General features: G+C 48.5%; 1 long non-coding RNA gene across 1 annotated transcript; it reads left to right on the top strand.

The window, feature by feature from the left end:
* Positions 1–246: 246 nt before the first annotated feature.
* LOC147827221 (uncharacterized) lies at positions 247–2,361 on the top strand. Its single transcript, XR_015452760.1, has 3 exons — positions 247–517; positions 2,026–2,087; positions 2,219–2,361. It is a non-coding gene; the product is annotated as an uncharacterized LOC147827221 (long non-coding RNA).
* The last annotated feature ends 3,782 nt before the right edge of the window (positions 2,362–6,143 follow it).

Genomic DNA, 6,143 nt, shown 5'->3' with positions numbered 1-6,143 from the left:
TCACCATTGTGCCTTTGTTAAACGTGACCACACACAAATTCTACGACTCGGGGAGGACTCTTTAAGTGCAAGTGCTTCCTCCCTCTGTCTTGTTCCACAGCTTGTTCCACACACTCCCCTATCCAGAACTCTTTCACTCACACATTTATTCAGAAGTTATCATATTCCCTCACAGTGGCCCCCTAACCCTAACCAAAACAAATGAAAGAAGCTACCTCCCCAAATGGCAAAGCACGAGGGGTGATCAGGGCCCTGCACTATGTTTGCCCAAAGTTCACAAAGTGAACCAAAACAAATGGGAGGAGCTATCTTCCCAAATGGCAAAGCACAAGGAGTGATCAGGCCCCTGTGCTGTATTTGCCCAAAGTTACAAAATACAAATTCACAAGGTGAAACAAAGTTAACGACTATGGAGTTTCCCAGGGTTTCTCACGCAGCAAAAGAAAGAGACAGACTAGACACCAAGAGCAGCAGTCCTCCTTCTGTAGTCTCCTCCGGTTCAGGCGATCCTCTGCTGGTAAGCAGGTCTCTGTGTCCTGTTGGGGAGCCTAGGAAATTAGTCCCAGGGGTGCATCTTTCCTCTCGAGGAGACAGAACCGCTCCCTCCAGTGGGGTTCTGGCTGATGCCCAAAAGGGCTATTTCATTCCCGATTCCCGGCCAACACACCCAATGTTGCAGAAATCTTGGAAAGAAATACACAGAGATACAGAATTTGGATAAAATAATAAAATTTCTTCTCGCGAGTGGGTGGGAAAGCCAGAAACCAGTCTGGCTAGTATCCATGCACCCTTTGTTCAGCATTTCCCTTTTTATATCCTTTTTAGCCATTATCTCATCCCTAGTGATCTTTGATATGTAAATACAATTCCAGTTCCTATTTACAAGTCACAGACACAAGATAGGCACATATACATTGTAAATTCACCCTGGCCTGGTAACTTTGTTAGGTTAATGAAGTTAGCTGGTTAGAGTCAGATAATCATGACCTTAAACAAGGAGTTATGGGAAAAGCAAATCTTAAAAGAACACATTACTTATTTTGCTTCTACAATTACCTTAATATTCAATCTATTAAGTTATCTAAAACTTTTCTGTATCAAGATAACTTAAAAGGAGCAAAGACTTATTTGGGTTCATGGTTTTACAGCTTGTTGCCTATGATCACTTGGCCCCATTTTTCTAGGTCCATGGTGAAGCAGAACATCATGGTGGGAAGCAGATCTTAGAGCAAAGCTACTTGCTGCATGGCAGCTAGGAAGTAGAGAGAGAGAGGGAGGGAGGGACAGGGTCCCAACATCCCCTTCAAATACATACCACCAATGATGACCTAGTTCCTCCAACTAAGCCCCACCTCCTGAAGGTTCCACCACCTCTCAACAGCACCATCACCTGGACACACAGCAAATTACATTTCCCAGCCTCCTCTGCAAGTAGGTGGGGGCTTGTGACTGTGTCCAGCCAGTAGGTGTGAGCAGGCATGATGCATTTTGCCCAGCAAGTGTCCTTGAGAATTTCACACAAGTTCCTTCCCTTTTGTCTCTGGATACACATGAGCAGGAAGACCTTGACCTCAAAGGCAGGGGCTGAAGATCCCAGAGCCACAGGCTGGAAGGGGAAGTCACCTGCCAATCAGTCAAACTGATTTCTAACCTCACATGGGAGAAAAATCAGCTTTTGTCGTGCTGGGCCCTTTCACATTAGGGCTCGGTTCTTAGAGCAGTTGGCACCTCCATTAGCAATTTTGGGGCTTTATTTCCTTATCTACCAATGGGAGGAGGAGAGAAGAGAGTCTGCAGTCATGAGAACCTGTTCTGTGCAGGACCCTGTGTCCTGTGTATCATGCACGTTTATCCTTTAACTCCCCACTAAGGGACCATGGACCTCTTCTGCCCATTTTCTATAGCAGTGACTGACTGCGATTCAAACTCACATCTTCTGCATCTGGATCCCAAGACAGGTGCAGCTTTAGGTTTCGAGAACCTGGCAATCCAGAGTCCCATGGTCCCCCCCCCGATTCCTTCCAGGAAAGCAGAGTGATGAAGAGTGGGCTGGCTGGAGTTTGAAAGGCTGAGGTCTGTGCCATCAGGTAAGGGTTTGGTTTTCCTGTGCCTCAGTTTCCTCATCTGTCCAAGGGGGCAGTGAGTTTGCATCATATGAGTTGTTAATGGATGCTCTTCCTGATTATGTTCAAGCAAAGTCTCTTTTCTCCTCTGCCAGGGGAGATCTCCAAGCCCTGGACTGCGGGGGAGTTGGGACACAGTCGCATTATTCACTGCTACCTGGGGAGCCAAACCACCTTTGAAGCTCAGTTGCCCTGACTAGTCCTTCAAAGGGCCAAAAGCTCTGCCTTTTCCTACCAGTGTAATGAGAAGCATCTGTCTCCTGCCAAGGGGAACCTCACTGTAAACCATCTGAAAGAGAAGGTTTGATTTCATTTGGGGCCAGGCTTAGGGCTTCTCCTAAGGGTTTTGCTTACTGGGGGGCTGTTCCCCTAAATGACTAATCCAGCCCTTAGCCGGGTTTTTCATGTTAAGGAGCCTTAGTCACTAAGGCTCTGGTCTCTGTGACCTGCCACCAACTGCACCCTGGGGCTTCATGAAAACAAGACCCTATTTGTGTAACTTCCATTCAAACAAGTCTATTAACTGTTACCCAATTAAAGTCAACAGCCCATGTGGGCTTTGTTGGCTCAGAGCATTTTAGAGCCAGGAGGGACCTGAGATGTTATAAACTCTGTGAGTCTAAAGACCGACTCATTCCCTGCAGAGCCCTTTGAATGGGCGGCCCTTGTGCTAGGACAGAGTCTGATGCCCTTAGCCCCATGATTGGTCACAGGCAGATCTCCAGGGCACATCTGACCTTGCTTTGGCCTCTGCTGTGCTCCGCCCAGCTGGCTCCTCATCCCTGGGTATGACATAGATTATCTCAATGTACCAAGCGCCTTTCCAGGGCTGGGTATTTAAATCTGAGTCTCCTTGGTCAGAAATACCCTCTTTCTCCCACCAGGTGACAATTTCAGCCTCCAAAGATTGGCTCAGGGGTCATCTCCTCCTCGAAGCCCTCCCTGATTCCGCTGGGAAGAACATACTCTTTTGCTCTCCCTATCCTGGACAGCACTTACAGGAGCTTGCCCTGCTGCTTGTTGCTTGTCTTAGCCAAGGGCACAGACATTTATTTCCTTACAGTTCTGGAAGCTGGAAGTCCATGACCTCAGTGCCACCTGGGCCAGGTCTGGAGGGGGCTCTCTCCTTGCCTGTTTGCTGTGTCCTCACATGCCCTGTCCTCAGGGAGTGCATGTTGTGGGAGAGATCTTGACCTCTTCTTACAGGGCCACCATCTTATAAGACTGGGACACTACCTTGTAACCCCATGCACTTTAATTACCCCACTAGCTCTGTCTCCAAAAACAATCATTGGGAGGTAGGACTTCAATGCATGAATTTTAGGGGGACACCATTTAGGCCACAGAAATTAACAGTGGCCACTAACACTGGGGGGCTATCTGTTTTGTAGTTTTGTGTTCCTAGGATGAGTTTCCATCTTGTGAAAAGTAAAAGGGCTGAGCACAAGGAAGCTTTGAGTGGCAGACTCATTAGGCAGCTGAGCTGAATAGAGAAGAAGACAGAGAAGACATCTGAACATAGAAACATTTTTAAAAAGAAACCTTTTCAGTTTCTAGAAACATAAAACAAAACACAAACTTTCAAAACAATAGAGGGCATTTACTGGCTCATGGAACTAAAAGTTCCAGATGTGAGTTTCAGTAGTGGCTTGATCAGGGTGTCAAATACTCCTTGATGGTTCTCACACTTTGGCTTCAGACTGGCTTCATTCACAGTGACAGCGTGGCTGCTTCAGTTTTCACTCCTATGTTCTCACTCCAGCTATTCAGAAAGACAGACGTTCACACCCTAGACTTTTCAGCAAAACTCCTAAGCTTTGCATTGGTTGAATTTCAAACCAGTTGCTGCAACTGATCATGACTGTTACACTGTTATTGTGATTCTCTGCATGCCATACACAGTCACATCCCACCTTGATTTCCTAGGACATCCAGTTCCATCCAATCCACAAAGCTGAACAGAGTGGAGTGTGGAAGATTAGGAATTCCAGTTTTCTGCCAGGTGTGGTGATGCTATAATTCCAGAACTCAGAAGGCTGAGGCAGGAGGAGAGCCATGAGTTTGAAGCCAGCCTGGGCTCCGTAGTGAGCTCAAGGCCAGCCTGGATTATGCAACAAGGCCCTGTCTCAAAAAAACCGATAACAAAAACTTTAAAAATGAGTTCCAGTTTTCTTTTCTCCCTTCCTCTTTCCCTCTCTTCCTCCCTACCTCTCCTGCTTCCCTTCCAGAAGTAACAGGAAGTTCCTATAATAAGGCTGCTCTGTTCTAGGTGCTGATAGCACCTAGGAGATCAAGACAAGATGTGATCTCAAGCTGCTGACAAACCAATGCAAAGCGATTTTGGAAATTCTTCTGAAGGCAATGAGAAGCCGCAGGGGGATCTTAAGCAGGTGAAGGACTACATTGGTTATCTCTTGCCGTGTAACAAATGACTTCAAAACTTAGCAGCGTAGAAAAATGGCTGTTTCTTATCTGCCCTTTCTGAGGTCAGAATCGGGCACAGATGGCGGTGCCCATGGCCCAAGCCTCTCCCTCAGCTGTGCAACCCAGGAGCACTGGCTTCTGCTTATGTCTGTGGCTCTCAGAAGCCTCAAGAGATTTACTTCTCAGCTCACATGTGTGCCACCAGAGCAGGACATCTTCTGACGGGGCAGCCGGCCACCTCCAATCCAAGCAAGAGGGAATGAGAGGAGCCACCCGGACTGGAAGCCACAGTCTCACACCTGCCGTTAGAAGCACCTCCCATCTTCTCTGGCATGTTCGTCTTGACAGGAAGGGGGCAACAGGGAAGGAAATGACAGAAAGGTATAGCTCCTGGAGGGGAGCATCAGTAGGATCAGCTTCAGCTGTGTCTCAGTGACCTCTCAGCAGGAGCACAGAGTGAGGCAGCACATTCCAAGGGCAATGTCCTGTGAGGGAAGATTTAGGAGTTGACCACAGAAAAACACATTGAGCTGAATGGGCTCATTTATTCACTCAACAAACACATACTGAGCACCATTGTGGGTGCCAGGGTATGCTGTCATAACTAAGACAGACCTTCTTATCTCCCCTCATGAATGTCAGTATCAATCAAAACCCAAATTGATGAGAGATTATATTTACCTTCAATGGCAAAGGTCAACACCCAAGTAAAGCTGGGCGTGGTGGTACATGCCTATAATCCCAGTACTCTAGGAGGCTGAGGCAGGAGGATCACAATTAAAAAGCCAGCTCTGGGCAATTTAGGTCTGGGGATGTAACTCAGTGCAAAGGCCTTGAGTTGAATCCCCAGTATCCCTCCAAAAGACTGAAGAACACACCCCTCCCTTCCAAAGGGGCCTGAGGGGTTCAGGTGAAGCTTCCTGGATTCACAGAGCCCTGAGGCTGAGGAGGAGAGATGAGGGTTCGGGTGGAGAGCACCCCAGTGGGCATCAGGGTAGGACCCTTGAAGGAAGCCCCTCCCCTCTCTTCTTCTTGCCCTCTCTTTCTCTCTCTGCCCACCAGGCTGCCATTCCATCTGCTACCCAGGTGTCTGTCCCTGTGTCCTCAGGTCTCAGCTCCCAGGGCCCCACAGTCCACCTTGGTCACTGTCAGGCCCCCACCTTAGAGTCAGGCTCCTGGAGACCACCTGTTTCCTTTCTCTCCAGCACCATCTCTACCTGGAATGGCTTTGGGCACTCACTCCTGCAGGTGGGGGCCCGGGCAGGACCTCCTTGTCTCACAGTCTAATAGCCTGCACGTGTCAGGGCTTCTGGGAGCCCTGGTGGAGAGAGCCAGCCTGAAATCCGGGTCCCATGTTCTCTACTTGATGACTCTAGGAGGACAAGACCTCAGGTGACACTGTGTGCTGAATGTCCTTGTCCCCCAAATGCAAATGTGGGAACCTAATCCCCAACGTGATACTGTTTGGAGGGGAGACCTTTGAGAAGTGACCCAAAGGTGGAGCCCTCTGAATGGTGTCAGGCCCCGTGCTCTGTTGTTCCTTCCACCATGTGTGGTCACAGTGAAAAGGTGCCATCTGTGAAACGGGAGACAGAC

This window comes from Heterocephalus glaber, unplaced genomic scaffold (genome assembly GCF_053883595.1).
Source record: "Heterocephalus glaber isolate CG9 unplaced genomic scaffold, H.glaber_assembly_v1.0 deba00001452, whole genome shotgun sequence".
Classification (NCBI taxonomy): domain Eukaryota; kingdom Metazoa; phylum Chordata; class Mammalia; order Rodentia; family Bathyergidae; genus Heterocephalus; species Heterocephalus glaber.
The sequence above is the reverse complement of the archived record's forward strand: the minus strand, read 5'-3'. Positions and strand labels throughout refer to the sequence as shown.